Source organism: Onychostoma macrolepis, chromosome 24 (assembly GCF_012432095.1).
Source record: "Onychostoma macrolepis isolate SWU-2019 chromosome 24, ASM1243209v1, whole genome shotgun sequence".
NCBI classification, from domain to species: Eukaryota; Metazoa; Chordata; class Actinopteri; order Cypriniformes; family Cyprinidae; genus Onychostoma; species Onychostoma macrolepis.
This window is the reverse complement of record NC_081178.1, coordinates 19,098,818-19,115,068: the sequence shown is the minus strand read 5'-3', so window position 1 is coordinate 19,115,068 and position 16,251 is coordinate 19,098,818. Positions and strand designations below refer to the sequence as shown.

Genomic DNA, 16,251 nt, shown 5'->3' with positions numbered 1-16,251 from the left:
ATATTATAGTAAAGTTTTGAAAAATCAGAATTTTTTGAATTGTTTTAGTCAGGAGCGTCATGCACTCATTATTTTGGTCGTGTGACACACAGCAGCCACAACAGCACTCATGTTTTATTTTAATTTTTTCCTATTTATGTGAAACATTACCAAACGCATTAACTATATCATAAAATATCTTGATTCTCACCTTTATAGATTATGTTATTTGATCTAGTGGGTGATGGTCAAAGTAAGCTAATAATGTAATCTATTAACTATGCATAAAACTATGCATCTGTTTACTTATTAACAGATATGGGTGTCATGCCATAACATATTTGAATACAACTGGCTTTATAGGCTATTTAATGTGAATTTAACATTGAAAGTTAATGTGAACAAAAATATTGTAAGTTAGGCTACTAATCATAACACTTTCATTGTACAGAAAGAGATTGTTTACATTATCAAAGAACATTTTTACTGACAGTCTAGAGTTAAAGCACTCTCAAAAACTCCCATTAAAATCACTGAAGCTGTTTACACTATGAAATGAATATCTTACTTACATATTCGTACACACATTTGCACTTTGTTGTTTCTGACGAGAGAATTCGCCGGAAAGAGGTATTCAGCCAGCGAGCAAGTGAAGAAAACACCGGCATTTTAGCGATGACTTATCTGAACGCCTCTGATTGGTCATTGCATTCATAAGCTCAACAGAATCGTGTGTGATTGGTTATAATGCCCAGTGCTGTACAAACGCGTCTGTATCTGGCTCAGCGCCAGCCAGTGAAAGCAGATTTGAATTTAGCTGCTGATGATATGACGCACTGAACGTTCTAATCACGCCGGTGTGATTGTATTAAATATAGAAAATATTAATCGGCTATTTTTTGTCTTTTGGAAGCTGCATTCAAAATCCACTTGGCTCAAAAATCTGAGGGGGCACGTGCCCATTCACTTTGAATGGGCATGACGCCTCTGGTTTTAGTGGTGGGGTGGGGGCAGAAATCTACTACAGCATGTCACAGCACAGTAACGCTACTGCAAACAGGAACAAGTAGAAATTTCCTGTAGAGGTCTGCATTCCCGCGGCTGTCCTGCGGGAACAGCGGGACCCGACCAGATTTCTTGCGATGCGGGATTAAATTCCCGAATAAAACGCGGTTGCGGTCGGTAACTCTGGTGCAATTTGAACGGGAGCGGGCGGTCTAACAATATCCCGTTCCCGACGTCTTTTCAGAACAGCATATCTGCACTTTATTCAAGCACTGGTACAGCCTGCACTGGACTTTTATGCACGCATGAAACAGTGCTTCGTTTTATTTGCGAGTGTCTGTGCGCAGCATACGCATGCTCAGAGCAGGCTACCAGTGGTGAATATACGGCCCGCAGACAGAACAGGCAGGTTGTCGATGAGTGACAGAGCAGAATAAAGATGGAGCAAAGTGTGGATGCACTGTCCTTGAAGAACGCTCAACTCGGTTTTGTTTATATGTTGCTTAGCCTATAATTTTAAATGACAGATGTCGAATTTATTTATTTATTTATTTTTCTTCCGCGACACATTTCCTAGGCTACTGTTTATAGCAAGATGTTAAACGAATTTAGTATTTTGACAAGACGAATAAAATTATAATAGGCCATTTTTGTACAACCTACTTTTTTTCTCTGCGACACTTGTTCCTATTGTGTTGTAAAGGTTAAACGAGTTGTATCCTGACCAGACGAATAAAAATAAGGAATATAATTTTTGTACATTTTTATTTTCTCTGTGACACTTTTTTTCCCTAAAATATTAAAAGAATTTCGTGTTTTAAGACACAAAATTCGTTTAACATTTTGTTGTCAATAAAAGACTCTTGACAAGAAGAATAAAATAACAAATACAATTTTGTGCAGACTTCACTTTTATTTGTTAGCGTATCTGTCTTTCTTTCAGTAGAGGAAATTTAAATGTGTGATTCTGAAAACGAGATCTAAATTTAGCGGGAACGGTCGGGTCGGGAAGAAAATTATTCAAAGCGGACAGCAGTTGAACAAAGAGTAAATATATCGCGGGAGCGGGACTTAAAAAACAGTCCCGCGCAGACCTCTAATTTCTTGTCAGCGCATTATTTGAGCGGACTTAGCTTTTCCGGTGAGGATGAGTGGATAGAGCGGAATATTGAACGTGGTGCCACGAGTGTCACGTGGTGCAGTGATGAGAGTGAAACCTGAACACTGCTGGGCGGTGCGGCGCGGCATGGCATATATTTTCGGCGGCCTAAAATTCAGTGCATGGTGCAGTGTAAATGGACTAAACGATTCTTCGAAGCACATAATTTGCCTCCATGATTTTTTTTGTATTCAAGTTACTCGAGGAATCGTTTCAGCCCTAAACCCAAGTAATCCATGCGTACAATTAACAAAACAAGTTCAGAAATTGTTGTGTGTAATAAAATGAAATGACACAGGGAAAAAGTATTGAACTACTGAAACTTATTTAATACTTCGTACAAAAGCCTTTGTTGGTAATGACAGCTTCAAGAGGCCTCCTGTATGGAGAAACTAGCCGCATGCATTGTTCAGGTGTGATTTTGGCCCATTCTTCCACACAAACAGTCTTCAAATCTTGAAGGTTCTGTGGGCCTCTTCTATGAACTCTGATCTTTAGTTCTTATTTTCTATTGGATTCAAGTCAGGTGATTGGCTGGGCCATTCTACCAGCTTTATTTTCTTTCTCTGAAACCAATTGAGAGTTTCCTTGGCTGTGTTTGGGATCATTGTCTTGCTGAAATGTCCACCCTTGTTTCATCTTCATCATCCTGGTAGGTGTTGGGACTGAACCAGCTAATATTAATTTCCACTGACAAGGGACAGGATTGCGTTCTAATTACTGATAGATTTCAGCTGGTGTCTTGGCTTTCCAAGCCTTTTTGCACCTCCCCTTTCTTCATGTGTTCAATACTTTTTCCCTGTGTCATTCCATTTTATTATACATAACTTACTTTCTGAACTGATTTGTTTTGTTTTCTTTGTATGGATGGATTACTTGGGTTGTAACCAACATCTGGTGAAAATTTCATGTCAACAGCACCTTTAAAAATATATATTTACTGACAAAAATGGTGATGTGTTCAGTACTTATTTTACCCGTGTAGGGAGTTAAATTATTTCCTTTATGAAAATAACTCCTCGTGAAGCCAAAACTTAGGAACTCTTACAATGCAAATGTCAGGCCACAAAACAAACTCTTCAATCAGGCTTTGATCTCTTTGTGAAGCCAAACACCCAGAAGCCCTTACAATGCAAAATGTCATGCCGCAAGACAATAAACTCTCTAATCAGACAAGAAGATCTGAGAGAAAGACCATTTGATCATTGGTCCATTCACCCATCCTTCCCCCCTGGGCTCATGGTACTGGTCACTGAAAGAACTCACTACTCTTACATTAATTTTTAAGATATAGTAAATATTTATGATCTTAACCCTTTCATGTTTGGTATCATTTTAAAGGTCTCGGTGCAATGGGTAAACTGGTCTCAATTTCACAGTAGTCACTTGTATTATGAGAAATATTGAAAACTTAAGTTAACTCTGTGCTTCTGTTTCCCTTCAAAACCTGATAAACATTGCTCTACAGGTGTGACCATTTGGAGCACGAGAGCAGCTCCTATTGAGGTTTCTCATCCCCCATACACAGTCTAATCTGTTTTGGGGCAGAGAATAAATGTTCATGGGCCTTTTGTTCTAGTAGTATTTAAGGGAAAGTTGCAAATCAGTCGGGGCGATTTGTAGCCAGATCAGCCCGTAGTGTGGAGGGTATTTAATATGTTCCATACTATGTATCTTCTTCTCGAAGCCAGGTAAACATTTTATTCTTAGATTCATCTTTGAACAACTGTTATGTATTTTCTTATTTTTGAATTGGCTTCTTATTGTTTTATTACGTAACTGTTTATATGTTTACCTGACTAATAATAAATTGTTATATTTGATTTATTCTGATCTCTTCTGAAATCATTTTTCCTAGTAGATTAATGGTAGGGGTATTTCCGCAAATCTGCGTTCAGGACAGATCACACCAAAGCACTAATGGATGAACCATGGGGAGCACCATGAAAGAGACTTTGGATTTCTTACTGTCGCTGGCTTAACACGGTGTAGCTCTCGTGGTTATAGGAAAAAATACACTTTTTGTTATGAGCATGCAGGCACAGCTCACTTAAAGGTATTATAACCGCTCTGCACCCTCTGAGTAAGTTCAGAACTGACGAGTTTGTGTCGTGGATTCACTAAAAAATCGGCTGAAGTGTAATTCCTATGCGATACCTAGTCCCTAATGAACGAAGAATTGAAAGTATGGGATTTTCGGAATAATCAAATATCTAAGTTAATGTACAATCGATATCTGTGATCAGTTTAATTATAAATATTGTCTAAGTTTAATGATCACTTGAAATTGGAGTCAGATCAAGCACGGAGTTAGACTAAAATTGAAACTAAATCCTAATAAATTCATAAACGCAAGTAAAAGAACGAATACACATTAAACCTTTGACCAGGCCGCTGGATTCCGTTGTTTGGACTAGCGGGTGGATCCTTACACCCGCTGTACTGATACAATGCAGTACAGTACAAAGTTCTCTAGTTATCTAAGTGCTATTAATAAAGGTAATACAAGTGATATTGTGACACAACAGAGATTCTAACCAAACTGATTATGGACTATTTTATCTGAATCCAAGTAATCTTTTTGCACAAAGTTCAAGACTGCTACCTTGCACAATCCTGAGGGGACTTATTAAACTGTTTGTGCCAGGTTCATATATAATATATATTATAAATACTTAACTATATATATATATATATATATATATATATATATATATTATAAATACTTAATTATAAATATTATATTTAAAATATATTTTTTCATATATAATATTTTATCTTATTACGTGCATACAGGGTTAGGTTTACAATTAGGTTAATCTGTGCTTCTAGGTCTCTTCACTTTTATGTGCTTGCAGACGAAGCAGCTCCTCTCAGTCCCGAAAGTATAGTGTGGCATGAGAGGAAGTAGTAGAGGGGAAAGCACGGAGGTATTTAGGCTAGACTAATGGCGAGTTCACAAGAGCCGGCTATTCCAACCATCTTACTCGCCAATGTACGCTTTCTGGACAATAAAATGGACTACATACAGTTACTGAGATCTGCCCAGTGGAGTGTCAAAGAATACTTTGTCTTTATATTTACATAGATGTGGCTCAACAACAACATTCCAGACTACGCTGTTCATCTTGATTGGCTAACATGCCACTGAGTGGACAAGAGTCTTGGTGGAGGTCAGTAAGACTGCAGGGTCTGTGTTTACATCAATGATGCTTAAGCCCAATTTATACTTCTGCGTCGGACCTACACCGTAGCCTCTACGCTGTAAGCTGTGCGTCGGTTTTCATTTATACTTCGTCGTCGTCCGCGTCGATGTGCAGTACACATGTGGACCGCTAGTCTGCAGTGTCCATGGGCATGTTGCTTGTGAACCCGCAGTACCGCGGCCAAAGCCGAAAAAGAAGCGGCTCATCGGAGAAGCATAGCCGTGGCTGCAAATAAATATCAAATCATTAAATAATTTATTTAAAACTACAAAAAGGAGATAACAACGGAACAGGAGTAGATGGCATTCTTTCAATTTTCGTGTACCACGGCAGATCAACATTGTTTGGGTCAACTATTGATGTATATTGCTATGTAGTATAATAAATAAGACACTTGTTCTTTGCTTTGTTTTATTTTAAATAAGAAGGTGTAACATTAAAACTATATTACAGTGCTCATAAACGCACACAAAACTCAAGTGCATACGGAGGGAGGGGTTCTAGCAAACCAATCACAGCGTTTGCGGTCCGCGTAGAATTGACGCATTGTTAGATTTTTGGAGAGGTGCATGTCAGGTATGGCTTAGGTTACGGCGCAGGCCTATGCGTCTCTGCGTAGGCTACGGCGTAGGTTTGACGCAGAAGTATAAATTGGGCTTTAGTGCCATGATGCTGTGTTAGTCTGCAGACACTGTTCACCCTGGTGGAGTTTATAATTCTACATTCCGAGGGAATTTACAGTGATCCTGCTGGTTACTATTTACATTCTTCCCAGCTCTAACAACAATGACAGGAACAAGGCACTCAGTGAACTGTACCATACCATCAGCGAGCAACAGGCAGCATACCCAGACAGATTTCTCCCCCCACCCTGATCAGCTTCTCCATCCACTTCACTATTATGCTAAAGTCAGCATACAGACCAAGGGTGAAAGTCACCAAACCACTTCAAAGACATGTGCGTGTGTGACCAGAAGGTGACTCCTCAGCACTTCAGGACTGCTTTGCCACCACAGACTAGGACGTTTAAGCAGGCAGCCACTTACAACCATCACACTGACAGTCACTTCCTACATCACCAAATGCATCAATGATGTAACTGTAAACAGGACCATCACCACACAAGCTAATCAGAAGCCATGGTTGACAGGAGAGGTCCACAACCTACTGAGGGCACAGAATGTTGCCTTCAGAGCAGGTGATGAAGAAAGCCTGAGAACAGCTAGGGCCAATCTATCATGGGGTATCAGTGGTGGTTTTAGCTGGTCCTGAGCAGGAGCTAACCTGCTTAGGACCAGCACATGACCACCTTAAACCAGCTTATAGCCAGCTCAGAACCAGCTTAAACCTGCTCAAATCAGCTTCCATGCTTCAAAACATACCTAACCAGCATATGTTGTTTTTTTTTATTTCAACAGGGTGAGAGAATGTTCCGGAGCCTCCAGGCCCAAATCACTAGACTGAAGAACAGCTTCATCCACCAGGCTGTAAGGAAGTTGAACTCTCTCCCCTCTCTGCCCTCTGATGCACTGAAATGTAACTCCCCACCCCCAAACACACATACCAAATCACACAATGCACCAGCCACTTTTACAATTACTGCTCTCTCTTTTGCATACTGTGTATCATGTGATATGACGGTAGTTTTCTCAAATTAAACTGTAAAATGCTAATGAAATGACTCTCAGAGCAGCAGTGTGTTATCATCATATAGTGAGACGGCAAAAGATGAAAACGCCGCGAGCGTCGTCCGCTTATTATGTGTGTAGTAAACAAAAGAATGCGTCGCGCCATCCGCCATTCATTCATTCATTCATTCATTGCGGAAACCATGGCGCCTTATGCTTGATATCAAATGCTTCATTTCACCTGAGCATTACGAATCACGCGCATGTTCTTTCTCATCAACAGTTTCTCCGCCATGATAAGCACTGAATGAATGACAGGCTTTCTGTTGTAACATCGCGCATCGGTAAATAAGGGTCACATACTCTGTCGCAAAGGCAAGGCTGGTAGATTGCACATCATTTAAATATCCTTTAGGTCAGGGGTTCTCTACCAGGGGTGTGAGATAACTTACTAAATTCTACAAAAAAAAAAAAAAACTTACTAAAAAATAATAAATTCACAAATTTTATGATAATATGTTAAATAATTTTAAAATAATATAAACAAATAACAGCACCACCTTTCTTTCACTTCTCTATTCTGTGATTTTCTGTTTCGGAGCAGCTCAAGCTGTTTCTCATCGCACTGTGTGAAATACTGAATGAACGGCAGCTCAAAAGTGCTGTATGAGCATATGATATGCAAGCTACAGCTCTCGGTTGAATAACAGAAGTCATTGTCACACTAGTAAAGTTTTGATGGATGACTATTGTAATGAAGGTAAAGACAATTATAGTGACATACAGGATTCGTATATCAGGCACGTGTCTATTATTATTGATGCGCAAATGAACCGTGTATGTTCGTATGATCACTAACATCATATTTCTGCTTGAATACAGGTCAGTATATTCACGTAGTTGTTATAATTAATGTACAACTAGTACATTATGGATTATGGATGCTCTCTTCTTTTAGAGAAGTTTGTGAGGATCAGTGGTGTTTTTCACAATCTTTCTCTCTCTCTCTTTCTCTCTCTGTCTTATCCAAATAAAGGCCAAAATAATTCTAAAGAAAAAGGAGTGACAGCTTTTTAGTGATTACAAAGGGAGCACTTTTCGCGCTTATAGGCTATATGTAATCAGTACAGAATTTGTATTTTAAAAATGTGGCCGTACACCCTGCAAAGTATCGGGTAAGACATCTGTATATTTGAGGGTGTTAGCAGTGATTGACATAATAATAACAACCATAGAACTGGACTGGACAAAATATATGTGAAAATGTGCATTAAGGCTAGAGCATCCTCACTAATTTCAGAAGCACCCTCAGTAATTTAATTTTTGTCAGCAGCTACTGCCAAAATAATGCAAAACTGTCCGATTCCATTCAGTGCAAGTCATCAGAATAAGGTAAACACCCTGGCTTTTGCAATCTATTGTTCAGTGGTTGTTTTCAATGTAATATTAAAATTGAACATCATTATTATTATTTTAAATAATAATTAAATTAATGTAATACACATGGTCCCAACATGCTTGCTTGCTTGCTTATTTATTTAATATATCTATCTTTCACTTGGTAGATATCGGTGAGTTTCTCATTTGAAAAATAGATCCCCACACAAAAAAGTGTGGGGACCCCTGATCTATGTAAATACCCTGGAATGATGACCAGTCTTATCACATACAGTGCCCTCCAAACGTATTGGAACAGTGAAGACAAAATGTCTTGTGAGCATAAGTATTGGGACAGTTGAACATAAGGCAGATATAAAAGATTAAAAGCTATTATTTAGTTGCAGATCCCTTGCGCACTATCACAGCAGTGAGTCTGTGACCCATAGACATCACCAGACTCTTGGTCTCATCCTTTGAAAAACTTTTCCCAGCCTTTAATGCAGCCAATTCCAATTGTTGCTTGTTTTGGGGAGGTTCTACCTTTACTCTCCTCTTCAGCTGGTGAAATTCATGTTCAATCGGATTTAAATCTGGAGATTGACTTGGGCAATCTAAGACTTTTCATTTCTTTGCCCTTATAAATTCCTTGACTGAACTGGAAGGGTGTTTTGGGTCATTGTCCTGATGCAATATGAAGCACTTCCCAATGAATTTGGTGGCATTTCCTTGAATATTGGTAGGCAAGATGGTTTCATACCCTTCCAAATTCATTCTGCTACTGTCATCATACATTAAGTCATCAGTAAAGTTGAGAGGGCCTGTTCCAGAGGCAGCCATGCATGCCCATGCCATGACACCACCTCCACCATGCTTTATAGATGAGGCTGTATGCTTGGGATCATTGCAGTTCCCTTTTTTTCTCCACATTTTTGCTTTTCCATCACTTCGATAAAGGTTCATCTTTGTCTCATCGGTCCATAAACACAGTTCCAAAACTCTTCTGGCTCACCTTTGTGCTTTTTTGCAAACTCTAATCTTGCCTTTCTGTTTTTTGGAGCTGGTCAGAGGTTTGTATCTTGCTGTGTAGCATCTGTAATTCTGTGTCAAAGTCTCCTGAGGACAGTAGATTGTCAGAGCATCACCCCCAGCTTTCTGGAAGTTGTTGGTGATTTTACAGACACGTCTTTTAGGGTTCATTTTCACAGCTTTTATGATTTTTCTGTCATAACTACTGTTGTTTTCTCAGCCGATCAGGTAGTTGTTGGTTGCTAGTGGTTTCCAAACTCTAGATTTCTCCATGCCCTTTTGTTTTTGCTATAGCTCTAATTGACTTCCTCTTTTCTTTTAGCATTCAAATTGTTTGCTTTTCTCTCAAAGTCAGCTCCCTCATCTTCATCCTGGTTTGTGTTTGTCATCATCGAATGTAAGATTCAGAATGCAGAAGTAATGGATATAACTGATACGACACATTCCCTGCTTTTAATATCTGAAGAATTAATGCAACAGGACACAGCTGATCACTTAGAAAGACCTGTGAGGCAATTGTTCCAATACTTATGCTCACATCAGATAGGGGGATGAAACTCTAAAAGTGCTGAACTTCTTAGCTGGTAAAACATCTATGTGTTGAATCACCCAATAATAAAATGTGACATTCTGTAGTTTTGTCTCATATTCATCTTTTAATCATATTTGTAAATGTCTTGACTCCACAGCCAACAGAGCAATTTTGTCTTTACTGTTCCAATACTTTTGGAGGGCACTGTAGCTCTCTTTCTCTCTCACACACATACACAGACAATTTAACAGTGATGAGCCAAAACATTATGACCAGTCACAGAAGTGAATATTGTTGATCATCTCCTAACATATATTAAGGTTTGTGTAGATGAGATGGCAAGCAAACAATCAGTTCTCATGATCAATGTGCTGGATGCAGGAGAAATGGGCAGGAATAAATATCTGAGTGACTTTGAGGGCCAACTTGTTCATTAATCACAAGGTATTTATTTGTCATTCGCACAGTTACACTGGGGAACTGGGCATTTAAATGCTTGTGACAAGGCACAGACTTACAGTAACATAACAGGACTACACACAAATTTAGTAAACATGACCATCCATACACAATTTAGACATAGGTGGAGGCCACTGGTATTTATTTTGCTGGCAGAACAATAAATACAAATACAAAGTTGTGACATAAAACTCTAGATGGCGCAGTCCGATAGATCTAGCTCAATATGATAATGACATCATTATCACATTGTCACAGCTAATTGGTTCTCTCCTTTATCCTTAGGAAATGAGCTCGCTGCTCAACCCTCCACCTTCCCCAGCTCCACCTGTATAGATCTGCTACAGGGAGATCATGCATGCTATGGGGCTTATTCATATATGTTATATGTGCAGCAGCAGTATTTCTTACATTATTGGCAGTAGAAAGTCTCAGTACTTGCTCTGCCGCAGCAGAGTAGCAGATGTATTCCGCCAAGACCTAACACATTAACACTGTCATGTACATTACCATGCCAATCCCTCCGAGAGATGTCATGACAGAATTAGGATTCAGAGATAAATTGTTGCAGAGATAGATGAAGGATTGCTGGCTGTTAAGCAGTCTGATGTCTTGAAGATAAAAGCTGTTCTTCGGTCTGGTTGTCTGTGATTGAATGGAACATAACCATCTGCCAGATGGCAATGTAGAAAACAATACAAGTGTGAGATGAGATTTGTGATCAGAAGAAGAGCAATTGCCGTACCATGCAGTGATGCAGCTGGTCAGAATGCTTTCTACAGTGCATCAGTAGAAGTTTGATATGATGATATGATGACGACCTCTCTGTGACTTCCTGTAATCCACAATCATCTCCTTGGTCTTGCTGTCATTTAGAAAGAGATTATTGTCAGCACACCATACTGAGAGTGCATTGACCTCATATCTGTAGGACGTCTTGTCGCTGTTGGTGATGAGTCCTAGGATAGTTGTATCATCAGCAAATTTGAAGATTTGAAGATCATCGATGCACAAGGGCAACAAAGGTTATCCCATCTGGTCTGAGCCAACAGAAGGTCTACTGTGGCACAAGTCACACCAAATTTTACTTATGGAAGGAATGTGTCACAACGCACAGTGAATCACACTCTTCTGTGTATGGAGCTGTGTAGCTGCAGACTTATCAGAGTGCCCATGATGACCCCTGTCCACCATTTAAAGCATCTACAATGGGCATGTGAGCACTGGATGTGGACCTTGGAGAAGTGGAAGAAGGTCACTTGGTCTGATGAGTCCCATTTTCTTTTACATGATGAGAACGACTGTGTACATGTGTGCCATTTAGCTTGGGAAGCAGAAGCACATCTGTTAACATCTGAAAATATATTGCTGACCAGGAATCTTGTGTTGCAGGTTTTGTACTAAGTCCTGTAAAGTCCAGCCAAGATGAGTCCTGATGGCCACTGGTCAGTGTTTAGGAGGCAGGCAGTAGCAGCAGCACTGTCACCTGGAGTAGTCTTTGGAAAGTCTGTGAGACCTCAGTTTGCTCTAGCTCAGGGGGAGATACTGGGCTTGATGCTCGATATGGCATGTGAGAGCACCGGACAGAGTCAAACTGTGCAGGAGTTGTGGACTCTGGTTCACATACGACGCATTATATGTATGCCTATGAGTTGGCACAGCTCTGGAGTGATGGGCTTTTTCCTCCCTTGATGCATCCCCACCTGGCTGGTTTGGAATGTGATGGATGGTAGGAGGAGTGTTGCTTTGTTCTAGGAACAGTTACTGGAGCTGGGGAGTCCTCAGAACTGTGATCAGGCTGATCCTGACTCATTAGATCTGAACTGTGGAGTTGACACTTTGTTCTGGACATACTGGACTGTATGGGTATGGTTCGCATAGGGATGGCAGGAGAAGGAAATTGTACTGCAAGCTGTTGCTGCTCCAGCTGGATCTGTAGCTGATGCAGTTGTCGTTTGAGCTGATAGAGCTCTAGAGAATACTGATCTGTAGCTTGCTGAAATGTATCCCTTTCTCACTGCTTTGTCTGCAAAGTCTGTAGCAGATTGTCATTGGCATGGTGTAGATCACAATTCTCACGCTTAAGGATCCTGGTCAGGGTTCATTGTCAGACCCTCTGCGAAGTAATGATGTTTCAGTGATGGCAGCTGTGCCTTCCTCTTGGTCTGTGCCAGGAGCCAATGTAGAATGTAACTGAGTATGTGGTGACACGGGTTCGGGGTATAGCCTTTGGAGAATGAAGCCACTGTGTAAACCTGAGTATTCCAGCTTGAAGGACCATTCAAAAAATTGAGTGGCTACTAGTAACTCTTTTCCCTTAATGTGATCAACCTCTACTGGTTGATAACAGATCCACTACAGAGCTTCCGGTTAGATAAGAGTTTATATGATACTTGTAGCCTGTCTTTCTTCCACTTAACATTCAAACTGTTGGCATTGTTGTCTGTGATTGAATGTCACTAATTATCCATGGCTAAAACTTATATTTACGATAGACAAGCTTTTGTGGTGCAATACAATCTAGGACGTTAGAGCATTAAGTCTTAAGAGTTTTGTCAGTCTCCAGATACATTTTAGAAAAAAAACATCATGAAAATATGTTAAGATGTGAGACCAGTGTGCTCTGTTTGGTACAGTACTGTTTAAGGTTGAAAGGGATGTTGAAAGGGATGTTGTACGGGATGGTCTGTGATCAGAAAATTAGATATCTCATATATCAGGCAAACCATGTGTCAATATTAAGTCAAGTGTATGACCATGACAGTGAAAAGAGAAAAAAAAAAAAAAGTCAAAACTGAAAATACTTTTTTAAAATTGACCAAGGAACACCAAAGGGTTAAATAAATGTTGAACATTTGACCCACTATGTGAGAAGCAGATTTTTTGATTAATAGGATCACAAGCCATTTGGATGCATTAGTTTTATCACAGAGGTGTCATCATAATTTTATTTATATTTATTTACTCATTTATTTTTTGTGTGGGGTGGGTAGGCTCCAACATCTCCGCAGTCCTACAAAGGACAAGCGGTTTGAAAAAGAAATGGATGGATTAACGTTCCACAGTGGGTGCGGCTATTCTGTATACCACTTCTGGCATGCCAGCAGCACCCAAAAGAAGGAGTATAAGAGAAGTGTGGATAGAAATTCAAGTATCCACATTACTGATGGGAAGTCCGGCTCTTTTCTGTGAACTGGTTCTTTCAGACAGTTCTTTTCAATGAACCGTTTCAAAAACAGTTCATCGGTTACATCATTAGCAATGATGTAATTATGTCAAGTCTGTCGTCCCAGGCTGGGATGAAAATACACATTCAAATTAGGTCTGTCAGTTTAATGCATCAACTTGATTAGTTATGAAAAATAACCAATTTAACTGAGGTGTTAATTATCGGACATAAAACCTCAGCATGTAACAACCTAGTACACTGTCTAAAACTTGATGGCTGCTCTGTCAATTCTTCATCATCAGTTAGGAACCTAGGCGTGCTATTTGATAGCAATCTCTCCTTCAAAAGCCACGTTTCTAGCATTTGTACAACTGCATTTTTCCATCTCAAAAATATATCTAAATTGCGAGCTATGCTCTCATGCTATGCATCAATATCAAATGCAGAAATGTTAATTCATGCCTTCATGACCTCGAGGCTAGATTATTGCAATGCTTTATTGCGTGGTTGTTCTGCACGCTTAATAAACAAGCTCCAGCTGGTTCAAAATGCAGCAGCTAGAGTTCTTACTAGAACCAGGAAGTATGACCATATTAGCCCGGTTGTGTCAACAATGCACTGGCTCCCTATTAAACTTCGTATAGATTTTAAAATCTTGCTAATTACTTATAAAGCCCTGAATGGTTTAGCACCTCAGTACTTGAGCGAGCTCTTATCGCATTATAGTCCTCCACGTCCGCTGCGTTCTCAAAACTCTGGTAATTTGATAATACCTAGAATATCAAAATCAACTGCAGGCAGCAGATCATTTTCCTATTTAGCGCCCAAACTCTGGAAAAATCTACCTAACACTGTTCGGGAGGAAGACACACTCTGTCAATTTAAATCTAGATTAAAAACCCATCTCTTTAACCTGGCCTACACAACACACTAACACATTTCTATTATTCAAATCCGTTAAAGGATTGTTAGGCTGCATTAATTAGGTCAACCGGGAATACTTCCCATAACACGCAATGTACTTGTTACATCGTAAGAAGAATGGCATCTACACTAATATTAGTGTGTTTCTTTCTTATTCCGAGGTCACCATAACCACCAGATCCAGTCTGTATCCAGATCAGATGGTCACTGCAGTCTACCGGATCCTGTCCGTATTCAGCCCAGATGGTGGATCAGCACCTAGAGATGACCTCTACAGCCCTGAATGTCAGCGGAGATCAGAACAACTAGATGAGCCCCAGAGACAGATCCCCAGTGAAGACCTTGTCTCCTAGACGGCCATCGGGACAAGACCTCGGGAACCAGATGAGTCCTCGGCACAAACTGCTGGTTCGTCTGGCCAGAGGAGAACTGTCCCCCAACTGAGCCTGGTTTCCCCTAAGGTTTTTTTCTTCATTCTGTCACCAATGGAGTTTTGGTTCTTTGCTGCTGTTGCCTCTGGCTTGCTTAGTTGGGGACACTTAATTTCCAGCGATATCGTTGACATGATTGCACAAATACTATTAGAACTGAACTGAGCTGGATGATGACATCACTGAACTCAATAATGAACTGCCTTTAAAGGGGTCATATGATGCAATTTCTATTTTCCTTTTCTATAGTGTGGTATGTAGCTGTTTGTGCATGTACAAGATCTGCAGAGTTATAAAGCTCAAAGTCTCCCATAAAAGGATTTATTCTATCTAAAAGAGAAGGCTGATCCTAAAACGCCTCATTAAAACATGCCCCCTTATGTCTACGTCACGATGTGGAAATATTTGCATAATGCCACCCAAATGTTCATGCAAAGATGTCAGGGAGATGCTGTGTGTAACTATTCTGTCATCAGTTAAGTTACCATGAAATTACCAAAAATAAATTGTATTCAGTTGTGTTTTAGGCACTAAAACAGTCCAATACTTTATAGTCAATCACATTTTTATATTGAAATAATGAAGATTTCTGTGCCACCCCAGACTGGTTGCTGGCCCCTCCCTGGCCTCCCCTATGAAAACATCCGGGCTCCGCCACTGTTGACTCCAGAACGAGAACCACTCTAGCAGTGTGCGTGTTTATTCGTTAGTACCCGGCATCCTGCACACACACTCAGAATATCAGCTGCTCTGCTCATGTTCATCATCAGTTCTCTTTTCACAGCAGTTCAGTCAGTGTACTGTTTGAATAACTCCCCTTATATTGGTTTATTTTGACTCAGAGGGAGTATCAGACACGTTAAAAAAAGTGAATTATTTAAGTGATTTGTAGACTAGTGCTTATTGTAGACGCAAATTCAACTTTTCAAACGATTCAGTCCTTTCAGGGTAATTCATGCGCATGCATGCTCTTGTTTTCTTCTTTGTAAGATGGCAGAAGAGAAACTTTTTTTGAGCTCATGCATTACAGTTTGCGGTTGCGTAACCGCAAACTGTAATGCATGAGCTCAAAAAAGTTTCTCGTGCCCACGCAAAAAGTTTCTTGTGAGCACGCAAAACGTTTCTCATGCACACGCAAAAGTTTCTCTGAGCACGCGAAAGTCTTCATTTTTTGCAAATGTCCCTTTAGGGGATCCATAGGGCTCAGTATTTAGTTGTAGTAGTAGCAACTGCCAATTTCTGCAAAAACAGTTTCATGGCCAGGAAAAATTCTTTATGGCTGGTAATTTTTCTCCAGTCAACGGTCAGTGGCAGGCGTGGCAAAATGTTAAGTTTTATGCCCTGCTTGTAAGT

The 16,251-nt window shown here is 40.0% G+C and overlaps 1 protein-coding gene across 1 annotated transcript in view; it reads right to left on the bottom strand.

Annotated features, from left to right (window-relative positions):
* The window catches only part of elovl2 (ELOVL fatty acid elongase 2), a 127,463-nt gene that overhangs the window by 82,277 nt on the left and 28,935 nt on the right, over positions 1-16,251 (bottom strand). The window lies entirely within an intron of this gene.